The sequence below is a fragment of the Marmota marmota genome, unplaced genomic scaffold, assembly GCF_001458135.2.
Source record: "Marmota marmota marmota unplaced genomic scaffold, marMar, whole genome shotgun sequence".
Lineage (NCBI taxonomy): Eukaryota > Metazoa > Chordata > Mammalia > Rodentia > Sciuridae > Marmota > Marmota marmota.
The window spans coordinates 18,411,336-18,426,415 of record NW_025999869.1 but is presented as its reverse complement, the minus strand read 5'-3'; the positions used below and the strand labels follow the sequence as shown (position 1 = coordinate 18,426,415).

Genomic DNA, 15,080 nt, shown 5'->3' with positions numbered 1-15,080 from the left:
GCCACTGCCACCGCCTGGGCCGCAGCGGTTAGTGGGCAACGGCGTGGTTCGGGCCTACCTCGCCAGGAGAGGGTGGGCGCTGGCCTGGGTAGGGAGAGCAAAGCCGGGGTCGGCTTAACCTTTCAGGAAGGCCCCTCTGCCACCGCGCCCCACGCTCCCGGTTTTGGTAGCTTTTCGAGCGTCCCCATGTTGTAAATGTTTAATGAGCATATGTCATGGGCAGCCCAGCGCCGGCGAGGAGTTGCCGCCGACCGCACGGATTCGGGGTTTTAAAGTTATCAAGTTTTGTCCTCGGGAGGTGATAGGCGGCTGGGTCCCCAATTTGGATACGCGTTGGGGGTCAGTTAAGGGAAGAGGGGAGAAAAGGAAACCCAGCGTGTCATTGAATTCGGTGGTTTCCCTCCCTGATCCTGGCGTCTTCCGCCTTGAGAGGGAGACCGACGGCGAGTGTGCGGTGGGGAGCCGGTTAAGGGGCTGGCGGAAAATGTGAGGCGGGTGAGGGGCGTGCGGCGACTCGAGGGGCGTGTGCGGCGGGGGAGGGAGTGGCCGGCTGGGCCGGCGGGTGACAGTTGGGCGCCATGCGCCGCGCCGGCGGCCGGCGGGCTGCTCGCGGCCACAGGGCCTCGGCGTTCGGTGCGGGTCGCGGCGGTCGGGGCGCACGGCGGCGGCGGCCGGGTGTGCGTGTTCGCGGTGTGAGTGCGCCCCCTTCGCGGCATTCCTCCGCTGCCGGGAAGATGTGGTGCCTCCCCGCGCCGGGAGCTGCATGTGACTGCCGACCGGCGCCTCCCGAGCCCTCCTCCCCCTGCTTTTTTTGGTCGGTTTGGACCCGTCCCTTTCGGGGGAGGAGAGGGTGTAGGAAATCCCAGCAGAGCCGTGTCAGCATGGGGAGGGAGGCGGTGCAGAATATGGAGTCTGCTCTTGGCCTCCCTTTGCGGAGAACAGATCGGCGGCCAGTTTGGGGGGCGCGCGCTCGGTCCTCCCCTTGCCAGTGCTTTGGGGCACCGTGGGTCTCGGTTCTTCGGTTTTTGTCCTTTTGAAATGGGCCAGTATTAAAACTGGCTGGGTTAGAATGATGGCCTCTGCCAGTAGCCCGAGTGCTTTTCCAGAACTCCTCCCTTACTTCAGTCGCTGTTGAGGCTGACTTGTTTGAACCGTCAGAATGGGTAAAATTGTAGGGGGAGCCTAATGCCTTCGTATTTTAGAGAGGAGACTCACTCCCTGTCCCAGGGAAACCAGATCAGTCAATCATGAAAACAGCGTGTTACCTTTTTATTCCTTTTTCTTTTTTTTTTTTTTTACACCCCGCCCCCTCCGCCAAAGGTTGCTTCATTTAGAGGAGGATTTGGGTTTTACCAGCAGTACCTCAAATCGTGTTTTTTTCCTTTTGCCTCCCTTCCTTTCCCTTCCAGAACCCTCTTTATGCAAAGAGCAGTGCTGGAACCTCCATTTTCTTTCACATCCCTCTTATCCACCCACAGAGTAAGGGAAAACAACTTTAAGACATTCTTTATCCTGTCCCCCTCTTTAAACTCAGAGGTATAATCATCATCAGGAGAGAGCACTCAGAAGTTTAACTGGGGCTACTCATCCTGTCTGCTGCTACTTAACTAATGGTGAACCTGCCTTGTGGGTTTTAAATCAGCCATGACATCAGGTGGTATTGGGTGCCTGAGCTGGCATTTTGAGTAAGTCCAGCGGCCCTTGAGAGCTTGCATCACTGGGGTTATTGATCGTGGGAAGAAGACAGTTTGGCTGGCATCTCGCCTTTCCTTCTGAACGGATAAGCTGACTTGCTTTAACTGCCCAAAGCAAAGTTCTGAGTTGGATAAGATTTGCTCTGTTCTTGTTTTTCTGGAATCTTAAGGCAAGAGAGTGTCTCTCATTGTTTAGAATCTTTGGAGTAGTCTTTGACAGAGTAACTGAATTAATCCAGTAACTTCTCTGTTTAAGCCTGTCATTAGGACTCCGATGCTTTTTGAGAGAAAATTATGTGATTGGGTTCTGTTTGGTGAGATTAGGTGGTGGTGGCCTTTTCTCTGCAGCCAAAATAGATGTCTAAGGCCCTTTCCTGCTCTGGTTTTATTTGCAGCCTGGACAAGTTTAATGTGACACCAGTGGAGTGACTGTGTGGTCTTGGGAATTTTTGTGTTCTGTGATACATATGTTTTTGGGGAGTCTACAGAAATGAATGCCTCATAAGCAAGCTAAAAGCTTTCCAAGGCTTGCTGCAAATGCCTATTTTTAGCCCTCCTTTTGGCTCAGATGTTGGTGTTTTAGTTCTTTAAGGGACACAAGCAGTAACTAGTAATAGAATATGTTTTATGATCTCTCTCCTTTCTTGTGGGGTTCTCTATTCTGATTTAAGCTTCCAAGCCCTAGGTTTGTAGTTTTTTAAGTCTTGTGATTTGCTTTTTGGCTTTTTGGACTCCCTTCCTTCCACAGAGTATTTTTTTTTTCCGCCTTATTCTAACCATAACCCTTCTAAGGATGTCTAAGTTAAAAGAAGAAATGGTATATAGCAAAGGCGCTGGAGTCAACTCCCTGGGCTCAAATGCTAGCTCTGCCACTTGTTAGCTGTGTCTCACCTTTCCCATTCATGTAATAGGAATTAATTTATGATGTATTTGCCTTATGGGAACCATTGTGAACATTCCCTGTGATGATACATTTAAATTATTTAGTCCAATACCCAGCATAAGGTAGCTGTTGGGATGCCTGAGAGACTGGGACTTCCTGGGGCTTTTCTCTGAGTTTCATTTTTTCTTCATCTGTAAAATGAGGGTGTTGGCGAATAGAAGCCTTTTTGTGTGTGTGTGTGTGTGTGTGTGTGTGTGTGTGTGGCATCAGTGCCCCTGAAATAAGTGGGTTCTCTCTCCTTAAAAATTGACTTTTGCTTTTCCACAGACATAGTATGGGTAATCTTAAGGGTTGGAGAAGCAAAGAATTGGCAATTTCTGCTTCAGAGTATAGTGAGTTTTTTTAAAAAAGAAGTGTTAACATTTTTATTTTTACTTTCGTGAAGACTATGGGGGGGGAGGGTACACATGTGTTCCAGGGATGTGGAGAAAGGCCAGCCTAATTGGACTGCATGTGCTGTGGCTGCTGCGCATGTAAGTGCAAACCTTCTACCCAGCAGGGGTAATCCGTGGGTTTGTTGTGTACGTACCTTTACCTTGGTGTAATAAGAATGCTTAACTAGTGCTGGAGTTGGGGACAGGGTCAGAGACTTAAGCATTTATTCCCTGGACATCATTTTGTGTATGTTTGTTTCCTTTGAAGTGCAGCTGATTTCACAAAATAAAAAAAAGGTTATCCTGTTGATTCATGGTACCCTAGGGATCCTCCACCACACTGAGCTGGCCCAGATAAACTTGTACTGTCCTTTCACTTTTCTTTTCTAGGTATGGACCCTTCACTGGATTCCTCAGCTGTACTAATTGGCATTGTTATAGATCTGGGGCATCACTATAACCCCACAATGTCAGGGCTACTGCAGACCCTGGCTCCTCTTTTCCCAAGTACAGGAAGTAGCCTGGATAGAAGAAATTTCAAGTTCCTGCCCTAGAATCATATAGTCTGCACTTTGAGTCCTAACTCTCTTCTAACTTGGATGAATTATTCAGAGGAACCCTGTTGCCTCGTCCTCACAATGAAAATAATGAGTATCTGAAGCCATTTCAGAGTATTGTGAGAATTAAAAGTGGTGTTTATAAATCCCTTAGTGGAGTACCAGGCACAGAACAAGCAACGATACTGCCTATTTAGTTATTGCTATGTTAACTTTTTTGTTAATAAATGATGAGCATTATTAGTGTCAATTCCAGTTTTGATCATGCTCCTGACCAGCATGGTGGATGCCAGCACATCCCATGATTTCTCTGCCTCTGTTTCTTCATCTGCAAAATGAGGGAATTGGTTTTGATATAAATGTCTTCAAGTTTTTTTTTGTTTGTTGTTTTTCTCTTTCTTTTTCTTTTTTTTTTTTTTGATCAAAGCCACACACACCCCACCACCACCCAAATGCCATTGTGATTAAAATTCCAAGGTCTTTGAGCACCTGAGAGAAACTTTTGGCTTCAGGAACCTAAGTTAATGGATTGCGGGTTCTTAAGGAACAGCCAAACACTGTGTGCCTTAACAGTGTGATAATCAAAAGTACATAGTACCACATATGAAAGATTTCCCCCACCAAATAAAAGTTATACCCAGCTCTAATAGAACCATAGGTCTAACTGCCAGTTTATAGGGAAAATAGGGATAGAAGAACAAATTAATTGTGAGGTAGCAGTTATCCAGTTTCTAAATGTGAGAACTCTAGGAAAAATTATTTTTTCAATCATTAAATTGCATTTTTTAATATTTATATTTTAGTTGTAGTTGGACACAATACCTTTATTTCACTTACTTATTTTTACGTGGTGCTGATGATCGAACCCAGGGTCTCACGTGTGTGAGAGGAGCACTCTACTGCTGAGCCACAACCCCAGACCTAATTAAATTGCATTTTTAAAGCTGGGAATTGATATAGATGAAAGGGTTCAGTCATCAATCAATGCATTGTTGTGAATCCTGATTTGAAGAAATGGGACTATGAAAAGACATTGGTGACAATTTAGGAAATTTGACAATTTTAGATGATATTAAGTAGTATTTTATAGGAGCTGATAATGATGTGATCATTATTTCGTTTTTAACTTTGAGAGGTTATTTTGTTAATGCTTGCCCAATTCTTTGCACTTCTGTTTCAAAAAGAACTGCTAGTTTAGCCTTAGTGAGGCTTAAGCTACTCCTACCCCCCTTACTTTCTCCTTTCCCAGAGCACACAGTTAGGACATACTCTGCAGGGAGAAGATCACAGCCTTTACCTGGAGCCCTGGGCCACCTTGCCCTTCTCCTTCTAGGCATGGAGTTAGAATTTCACTGTGGCAGGGAACGGAAGGTATTTCTGACTCTTTAAGGGAGGGGATAGTCATGAGCCCTCTTACCCTAAGGTGGGGGGGAGGTGGCATTCTCTTTGCTGATCCACCCCTCTGCAATGGGACCTAAGTTGGAGTAAGCATCTTATTATTATCACTCAGCACCCATTCTGTTCTCCGGGAAGAGGAGCACGCCTGAAACCACAAAAATCTCTTTAAAATGGAGAGCTTGGCAGAAGGGAGTGCCCCTATTTGCAAAATCCAAGACAAGCTCAGAGGGGGTAATTAAGGTGTTGGGGGGAAGGGCTCTCAGTCCCACAGGTACCTTAGCCAGGCTTACTTCCATGGCTTGTCCAGAATGCGGTCAGGGTGTGACCAGAAGATATGACCTTACCTTGCCTGGGGTTCAAGAAAAGGAATGTCAGACAGATGAAAAACTTGAGAAACAGCACGGTTCTGTGAAGGGAGAAATTTATAGAATTCAAATCAGAGCATGTTCGGAGGACTTCTGCTCTTTTTTTTTTTTTAATTTTTTATTGTTGGTTGTTCAAAACATTACATAGTTCTTGATATATCATATTTCACACTTTGATTCAAGTGGGTTATGAACTCCCATTTTTAGGACTTCTGCTCTTATGCGCTATGTAACCTTACATAGGTTGCCTAGTCTCTGTTTTCCTTACTCTCAGAATGGGGCTAATCTTTGATCAGAGGTCTTTCTGAGGATCAAGTTGATATTGAGTATGGGGTAGCACAGTTTATGAATTAAAATGTCCCATACAAATGTAATCCATTTGTATTCCACAAGATGCATTCCAAAGCCAATATGTAAATTGAGGTAATCACCTGTTCTGAGGGCTTATCTGGGCCTGTCCTAAATGGAGGTTGATAATCGAGAGTTAACTGAAATTTCATTATGGGCTATTTGTGAAGTGTGGATCTACTGATGGATTTTGTAAAGCTGGCCAGATAAAACTCTGATATATGTTGAGGGACTTCTCTGTCAAGTTTGAGATATTAATAAACTCAAACGACCTTGCATCAGAGGTCTTGTTTATAGAACTCTTGGTAATAATCCTCCAGTTGTATGTGATCACCTTACCCTTATATATTCATTCCAGGAATTTGAACAGCCATTCTTTTCTTCTTGCTTTGGAATGAAGTTGCAAGCTTCTCAGAGGATTGAAAGTTCCAGAGTAGCTAGGAGCCATCAGGATGGATGGTCTGCCTGGGCGCTCTGTATGGTTTTTGCGCTGCTTTTCTCACACAATAATTTATTTAGGCCTTGATAACCCCGAGACAAGTAATAGTGATATACTAATCACCATTTACTGAGCATTTCACCTGTTCTAGCGCAGCTTGTCTTGGCAGGTGCTCTTTTATACCCATTAAACACATGAGGAAAGTGGTTAAGCAACTCTGTCCTAGTTGCTCAGAGTAAGGACCTTGGGGTCATACTGTCACTGTTTCTTTGTTACTTCACATCTAATTTGCTAGTACATCCTTTTGACTCATACAAATTGCGTCCAACCTAAACATTTCTTACTGTCTTCTCTGTTGCCAGTCTGGACCACACATCATCACTCACCAGGAGAAATGTGGCAGCCTCTGGTCTCCTGTCACTCCTGCTCAAAATTTCTGCTGGCTTCTCATAGTAGAGTCTGGAGACGTTAGAGTATTCTCCAAGAATATACCTGAGTTGGTCCTCCCTTCCCCCACCCCCTCATCCTTCACTGTCTGCTCCTTACTTCACTCCTTTTCACCATCCTTTTCCTGAAACTTGTCCTGTGCTCTTCTGCTTCAGGCCTTTTGTTCTGGAGTGCTCTTCCCACAGATCACTGTAGTGGAGAGTCCTTCCCAGACCACCCTATATCGACTAACAAAAGGCCCAACCTTGGACTCCCTCTCCATTCCTCTTACCCTGCTTCATCTTTCTTAGTTCTTATCTCGAGTGGGTCAAGATAAATTTGATATTTGACCTCTACTGTATCCCTAGCACTTATAGCAATTCCTGGCCCAATGAGGTAGGCAGCTCAGGGGAATATTTAGTTAGTGAATAAATGGATGAATCTCATGCTTTTAGTGACATTCAGTGCTGTGTGTGAGTAAGAAGGTGAAAAGCATAGGGAAAGGAAAGGATGATATTGGAGGGGAGTACAGCAGGGACACTAAATTCAATCTAGGTCAGAGGAATCTCCTTGGGGGAAGCAATGGTTAGGCTTGAATGGGAAGGCTGAGTAGGAGTTATTGAGAAAAGCCCTGCTTGATCTGTTCATTATGGGTCAAGAAGAGAAAAGTCAGTGTGGTTCAGGGAACAGTTCCCTGTGGTAGTAGTGGACCTGACTGGAAGGTATGCAGTCAAGCCTTGTAGTGAATGCTGAAGTCCAGTCTTAGCTGGAAGGCAGTTGGAAAGCCATGGGAGATTTTAAGTGCCACAGTGGCATGGTCAAATGTTTTTTCTTTTGAAACATAACTCCATCTGCAAGGCAGAACCTCTTAGGTTAAGACTAGATGGTTCGGGGTTTCTCTTCTGATCTTTTGGGGCAAAGTTCCCAGGTTATAAAAGGATGCAGACTCTTAAGTCATTACTAAAATGTAAATTAGCTGTCCCCTTTTAGGGGTGAGGAGTGGATGGGGTTGATGGGATATCTCTGACTTTCAAGAAGGCTGCATTATCTGGAATGCATCTCAGTTGCTTGAAGAAGCATCATTGTGGATGGACTGTCTTAGAGGAGCTCATGCTCGCATGCTTACTCCTGCTGCTGCTGGCTGGATAGAAGGAAGAGGTGATCCTGGAAGTGTAGTGGCTAGAGGCAGGCTACTGGGTGGCAAATTGTCCCCTACCACCAGGGGCGGCCCCATGGTGGAGGACTTCCTGGGCCCACATGCCAGGCAATTGCTCACCAGCCTGGTTCTCTGCAGTTTGCCTCTGGACTTTTACAAGGACAGATAGCCATGTGCACAAGGTTTTCTTCCCATAAAAGCTACCTCTCTTTGGCTGCATCCAGCTCTATTTACACCCATATGGAGGACAATGAGTTTGCATATGCCTCCAGATAGGCTGCTGGAATGAGATCCTGTAGTGGTGGGCTGGTTAGGCTTACACAGCTCAATTCCTAGTTGTCAGCCCTGTCCCCATTGCTATACCCTCAGGGACTTGCTTTTCCTTTCCTTCCTTTGAGATAGGTGGGAGTATTTAGAACTGTAAGAGGCCACAGAGATCATTGAATGTAAAACTCTTCGTTTATAGGTTAGGGTACTTTGGGCCCAGAATGAAAATAGGAGTTGCTGAAGCTCACAGTCAATTCAAAGCAAGGCTGTGACTTAAAATCACATCTACTGCAGTTCAGTTTTCATTCCACCTCTGGAGGAAGAAGTAAAATGGAATCGTTGAGCATGGACTAACCTAGTGCCCTTGACAGGTTGCTAACTTTTGGGTGCATTAAGCGAGGCTATGTCTAGAGTTCCCACCAACCAGGATCACTGTTGAAGGTGAGGTAGGTAAAGATATAGAAGTGTTTGATGGGAGCCTGGCACATAGTAGAAGTGGTAATGGTAAGAGTGCTGTTTTTCTTTTTTTGAGGCTTTGAATTTGACCCAGTTCTTAGACTAGCCTTGCTCTGTTGTCCTGGGTCCTCTTGCCCTTGATCATTGCAGTTCGGAAGGCAGCATGTGTCACATCTTAGAACCAGTTCTTCTGACCTTGGATCATAGTGGAGGGGAATTTAAGGACTCTGGGGGTCGTGATCCAGCAGTGAGCAGTTGCAGTCGTGATGTTTGAGAATGCTCTAGTGGGAGAAAGATAAGCTCAGGTGCTTTGCACTAAAATTCTGCCACTACAACTTTGGAGTCTTTCTACAGCTTTGGGTTTGTTTGGGAGAACAGAGATCTCTGTTCTTTTGTATGAATATGAGAGAGACCAGTTGGTGTGGAGAGAATAGCCTTGTTTTGGAGCCCATTGTAGGAGTGGGGTTTGGGCATAGTGTGTGAGAGAGACTGCCTCCAGGGAATGTGGGAAGGAGATAGGAAATCCGCAACACAGATAGTGGCTCACTGAAACTCAGGCACCTATGAGGAAGGAATGGTTGAAGAACCAGGATTATGTGTACAGGGAATCAAAGCTTAGGGTAGGTGGGAAATGCCAGTTTTCTTGAGATATAACATCTGAGTAGGCCTACTTCATTATGAGTGTTAACCCTCTATGAGGGTTAGGTGGGAGTTATAGAGTGTTACTGGATTTTGGCTGTGGTGAAGTAATAACTTTCAGCAGTGCCCCTAAATGATTCAGCCATCATAGATACTGAATTCCTTGAGTGGTCATATTTTAACCATTTGGATGGTGATTTGCCGTAGGGTCCTGCAGCTGTAAGTTGACAAAGTTCTCTTTACCTTTGTTCATTCAAAATTTTTGAGTATCTGTTAGGGGCCTGAGAATTCAGTGGTAAACAAGACACATTGCTGTTGGGGCAGCGGGATGGGGCTTTATATTCTGAAAGGTAGAAGTCACAAAGGGGCATTCGCCATTGACCTGCTCAGGCCCAGTTTAGCCTGACAAGTTTTGGCTAATTTACATTTAAGAACACTTTAAAATAATCATCTATTTTAAAAATCAGGGAAGTTATCTAGAAGCCTAGGGATTTACAAAACTATCCCACTGCAGTATATACTTCTAAATGGATGAAGGCAGGGTACTATGAATTATCAAAAATGCTATTATGGTTACAGAAAACTAGAAGATCTAGCCATACTGGCTCTCTCACAACTGCTGTTCAGTGGCACTTAAAGGGTCACTAGAGACTTGCCATCCGTGATCCAAACTTTCTTCCAGCACAAGACCTTTGGGCTTAGGACTTCATAAGTTTCATCATTCAAAGGAGAAACTACAGCATTCTGTCCAGCTCACAAACCAAGGAGGATCCTTATGAGTAAACAATGAGAAGACTTTAAGGCCTAAGGCAAGAATTGTAGTCCCAAGGGGGAAGACAGGATACCTTGAGTACAGTGGCCTTTAGGCTCTCCAGCAGTGGTAGAAAGCTCTCTCAGAACCTAGGAATTAGCTTGCCAAGGAAACTGAGCTGTATTAGGCTTCTTTATCTCCACTCCTCCCATCTGTGCAATGGGTATAGCATCATTAATCTAAGGCCCTTTCCATCTGCAATGTCCTGTAGGTGTGGGAGTGTCTAAGGCAGATATTAGTTATGGGGTGGAAAGACCTTGGATAGAGGCTGTGGTCCTGCTGTTTGAGGAATGGAACAAAGGATCATTGGATCATTTAATTCTCTTTGGGGACAACGACCTTGGAAAGACTCTTCCAAAACAGCTCATGCTCCTGGCACAGTTTTTGGTCTGGGGGGAAAAAAAAAAACCCTAGACAGGGAATCTGGAGACTAATTCTCTATACCCTACTCTTTGGTTCACTGACTGGGACACTTTGGTCAACCTTCTGAATCTTTTGGACTTCCTTTCCATTTTCCTATAAATGAAGGTGGTTAAGCTAGAAGACCCTTCAGGATTCTTTCCCACAAAAATTAAAACTGATAAATCACACCAGAGATGAAGATGCAGTTGTTGAGAGAGATTTCATCCAATAGGATTGGCTTCTTCCACGCAGATTGGATGAATTTGAGGAATTCAAATTCCCCCTGAGCTTGGTCAAGGCAGCAGGATTCTTTTCCTTACACCTGGGGCATTCTGCCTTAGGCTTCTGAAAAATTTGGGGTAAGATAAGCTGTTGAAGAAGGTTATGAGTGCCTCAGCAGTGTGCAAACAGTGGTGGCCTACCTCTTGAGAGCAATGTTAAGATTCTGACATCCTGAACTTGGTTAGGCTGGGTGATGCTGAGACCTTTCCTTCTGGCCCTGAGGGTTAGGCTAGGTTGGGTAGAAGTCAGGGTCAAAGTGTCACCCAGCTCAGTTGAAGGGAAGTAGACCTATCTAAGGGGACTGTCTCAGTATTACAAGTGCTCCCAGGCTTTTCTAGAGAGCTACCACAGCTTGAGCTTGACCTTTGTGTGAAAGAAGCAAATTTGGCTGCCACCATATTGAACATCGTATTCAGTCCTTTTTTTGAGCAGCATATTTAAGAATTAGATCGTTTGACTTATGCTGGAAGCAAGACAGAAACTATCCTGCTTTCCTGGTTTCATTCCACTGGGGAAACAGTGAAATAAAAAATTTGTTGTTGCTGCCTAACAACAAATCACCCCAAAACCTAGTAGCGTAGGAAACAACCATTTTACTCACTAATCTGTTGGGCAGGATTTGGACAGGGCTTGGCTCTGATTCTGTTCATGTGGTGGTGACATGGTCTGGAGGGCCTTGGCTGGACGACTGAATTCAGGTGGAACTACAGTGTCTTCAACTAGCTTTCCCAAGTGGTTTCAAAGTAGCTATATGGTAGCTTAGTTCTCACAGAGGACATTTCAAGAGGGGGGAAGTAGATACTGTCAGTATTCTAAGATCCTAGGACATTATTATGATAACACTTTTGCCTTATTCTGTCAGTTGAAGTGGTAGTCCTAGATCCTTTTGAGAATCAAGGGAAGGGGACATGGGCTCCATCTTTTAAAGGAAGGAATATCAGTTTGTAGCCATCTTTAGTATCACGTGGTAGTTCAAATAGTGCTAAGGGCTGTGAAAGAGACAGTAAGGCAATCTAGTAGAGAAATGTTGGGGTCAGTGGTGTGGGGCGGGCAGTCATGTTGTTGGAAATGGCTTGGAGAGTGAGCCAAGATGGGCTTGATAAGGAGCTGTTGATGAGCATTCTAGCCTGGGGAAACAGCAAGCATACAGGTAGTAATGAATTTAGAGTTCTCCAAGGAACAGAAGGCCTGCGTGAGTAGGTAAAAGGGGCTCAAAAAATCAGGAGGCCTTTGGAGGCCAGCTTAGGAAGTCTGGATTCTGTTCTGAAAACAGTGGAAGAGGTGACATGATTGCTGCTTTGCCATTACTCAGTTCTGTGGAGCTGGGCATGGGTTGGGTAGAAGGAAGCAAGGAGCAAGGCAGGTATAGACAGACGTATTTGTGCAGTAGTCCAGGAAAGAGTTGGAGAGCAGTGGATAGTGGTACAGTGATATGGACCTTATTTATTTGTTAATTTTAACCCTTTTCCCTGATGGGAGGCCAGCATAAGTCAAACGATTTAACTTTTGGATGGCTATTTCTTACTCGCTTCTCAAACTGTCTAGAAACTGACAGAAAGGCAGCTTTAAGCAACCAGATGTTTTTCCCCTAGTTCTGGGTCTCTTGGCCCCAGAGCCAGCTGAATGCTATCACATGCTCCATGCCCCTGGGTGGAGATGGAAGAGGGGTGTGTGTGAGTAGCCTGGGGGCACCAGTAGGTTTTTGGTGAGGTGGAGAATGATCTTGACCCTGAGTCTTTGTATCACAGTTTTTGCTGTGGGGCTTTTGATTTCAGGTTACTTCTTCAGGGTGAGGTCAGAGCAAGCTGCCCAAACTGAAAGCTTGGGGATCTGAGTTCTGATTTCAGCCCTGTTCTCTAATTTCTCCTGGCTAGGTGATCATTTCTCGCTACATGAGGGAATTGAATCCATGATGTCCAGTGCTGTGCTCAGCTGTTGCTGTTGTGCCTCTGTGCTGTCTCTGGGATTTTCAAGGTGTCCTAGAATCTGCCTCATGGGTGGCAGGGATGCCCCAGGGAACCAGGCCAAAGTGCCAATATACCCTCCATTTCTTGTGTGCTTTTCAAACCTTCTAAGCCACCACATACATCCCATTCATTATCTCCATTCATTTTCACAACAGCCCTGTGGGATCTAGCTATAGTTGTGATCCTTATTTTGTAGTAAGGAAATGGAAGCTCAGAGAGGCTCTGTAATTTCCTCAAGGCTCTGCAGTAGTTAGTAAGTAGCTGGGATTTGCGCCCACAGCAGATTGACTCCAGAGTTAATGTCTTACATATTGTTTGGCCTTGCATTCTCCATGACCACAGTGTTCATAATCCTGCAAAGAAAACTGTTTCTTGGAGAGAGAGAGGACCCATACATATCTTCAGATTTGATGGCCCTTGTAGCCCTGAAGTCCCCAGCTCCTCTGCCCCTCCTATGGCTCTCTGGCATTAAGCCTAGTGGGTGTGAGCCAGGCCCTAAAACTTCTGATCCTGCTGGGATCCCTGGCCCTCTTAGAGATGTTCCTCTTCAGCTCTGTCAGGCCACCTGCAGACTTGCTGGAAAGAGCTATCTATACCTTGTGGTTTTTTCAGGCCAGGCCTCAAGGCCATTAGGAAGGGAGGGGGCTCTCTGAGCTTTGGTTTATCACCAAAGGGGATGGAAATACTGTTGGTTTTGGGCCTTTTAACTTTTTTTTTTTTTTTTCCTTTTAACTTTTTTTGAAGGGGAATTTTTTTCAGATTACTCCGCACCAATTCGTTGTAGAAAAATACCCAAATATATATTAGCAAAAAGGAAAACAATCTTGGCAGTCCCACCAGCCACCAGTACTGTTAAGCAGTGATGGGATTGTGTATCTAAATAAGTGCTGCCTAATAGAAATATAAGCACATAATTTTAAAAATTCAGTAGGCATATTAAAAAATTAAAATAGATGAAATCAATTTTATAAAATAACCCAAGATATTCAAAATATCAATTCAACATGTAACCAGTGTAATTATTGATATTTTATATATTCTTCATACTAAAGGTTTGAAGTGTGATGTTTTCATACTTAAAGCACTTCCTAATTTGGACTAACCACATTTCGAATGCTTAGTATCCACCAAGTATCTAGAGGCTGCTTTGTTGGATGACACATTCTGGGTGTGTGTGAGAGTGTATACACATATCATTTTTTTAAAAATAGACAAAATGAGATAATATTTGTGAGGTGTATTTCTGCCCCATGTAGAAATAGGCTTTCAAGGGCACTTCTCTTACAACACTCCAAGCAGCCTTGGAAAGGAAAGTAGCATTTTCCTAATGAGAGAAGGGTTAAGGAGCTGGCCCAATGCTCTGCAGAGAAGAAATGAAGGCGCACATGCCCCAGCGCTGCTGCCCACTGCAGGCACCCTGGGGTTGAGCCTAGACCATGAATTTGGGTCAGAATTCACACATACATGCTGCGTTTTGCTGAGGGAAGCAGGCCCAGGCAGGAGAGTCTATTTACCGAGGCTGTTACCCAGTGTTTAACACACAGGCATCCTAGACTCCTGTGCTAGTTCTTCCACCACACCCACCTGCCCTCTCAGAGCTTGCCACTTGGTTTTGAAACTTGTTCAGGTACAAAAGGAAACCAGTAGAGGATGAGCACAGGCTCCTTGTTGGTTTTTCTTCAGAGTGTCCCCAGGCCTACAGCACTCCCCACCCCCACAGAGCTAGATAGCATTGGTCCAAGTCTAACCAGGAGAACAAAGGCAGATAGATAAGCAGTGGGAAAAAGACTAGTCCTTGGAACAGAGTGGGTGCAATGGGTTGGCCTAAGTGAGGTTAAGCCTTAGAAATCTCAAAAAAAAAAAAAAAAATTGGGGGGGGGTTTGAACTCCGGGGCACTCCACCACTGAGCCAAATCCCCAACCCTATTTTGTGTTTTACTTAGAGACAGGGTCTCACTTAGTTGCTTAGTGCCCTGCTTTTGCTGAGGCTGGCTTTGAACTCGAGATGCTCCTGCCTCAGCCTCCTGAGTGACTGGAATTAAGGCGTGTGCCACTGTGCCCAGCACTAAATGATTGGTTTGTGAAACAGTCCTGTACTCCTTTGTGGCAAAAATCTATTTTTTCTTCTTTGGATATTGGGAATTGAACCCAGAGATGTTCTACCACTGAGCCACATCCCTAGTCCTTACGTTTTTATTTGGGGATGGCCTCAAACTTGTGATCCTTTGGCTCAGCCTCTGAATCTGAGTCCCTGGGATTTAAGGGGGTGCACCACTGTGCTCAGTTACAATAAACATTTTTAAAAAGATACTTGACTGTTGACCTTTCCATCCAGGAACTGTGACATAGCAATTTACCCTTTGAAGGGGGAAGTTATCTTTTTAAGAATTGGGAAAGAAGCTTGAGGATTGTGGCAGACAAGGGATCATCACACCCCCACTCCCACTCCTGTTGGCTGTGACTGTGATTGTAGTTGCTCTGAGATTCTTGGCCATTTCAGATCTCCCTACCCCATTCCCTGACTTTGTGATTATAGACTTGAAAAGCCAGAGTTCA

General features: G+C 44.9%; 1 protein-coding gene across 4 annotated transcripts in view; it reads left to right on the top strand.

Annotated features, from left to right (window-relative positions):
- The window catches only part of Larp1 (La ribonucleoprotein 1, translational regulator), a 78,547-nt gene that overhangs the window by 30,423 nt on the left and 33,044 nt on the right, over nt 1-15,080 (top strand). Inside the window, exon 1 of one of the 4 annotated variants that reach the window (XM_048782856.1) lies at nt 475-495. The exons of 2 other annotated variants lie outside the window; for them this stretch is intronic. The gene's annotated coding sequence lies outside the window, so the exon portion shown is untranslated. Of the gene's footprint in view, nt 1-474; nt 496-793; nt 815-15,080 lie in introns of those variants that run through there. One more of the 4 variants, XM_048782877.1, reaches the window with a different exon arrangement.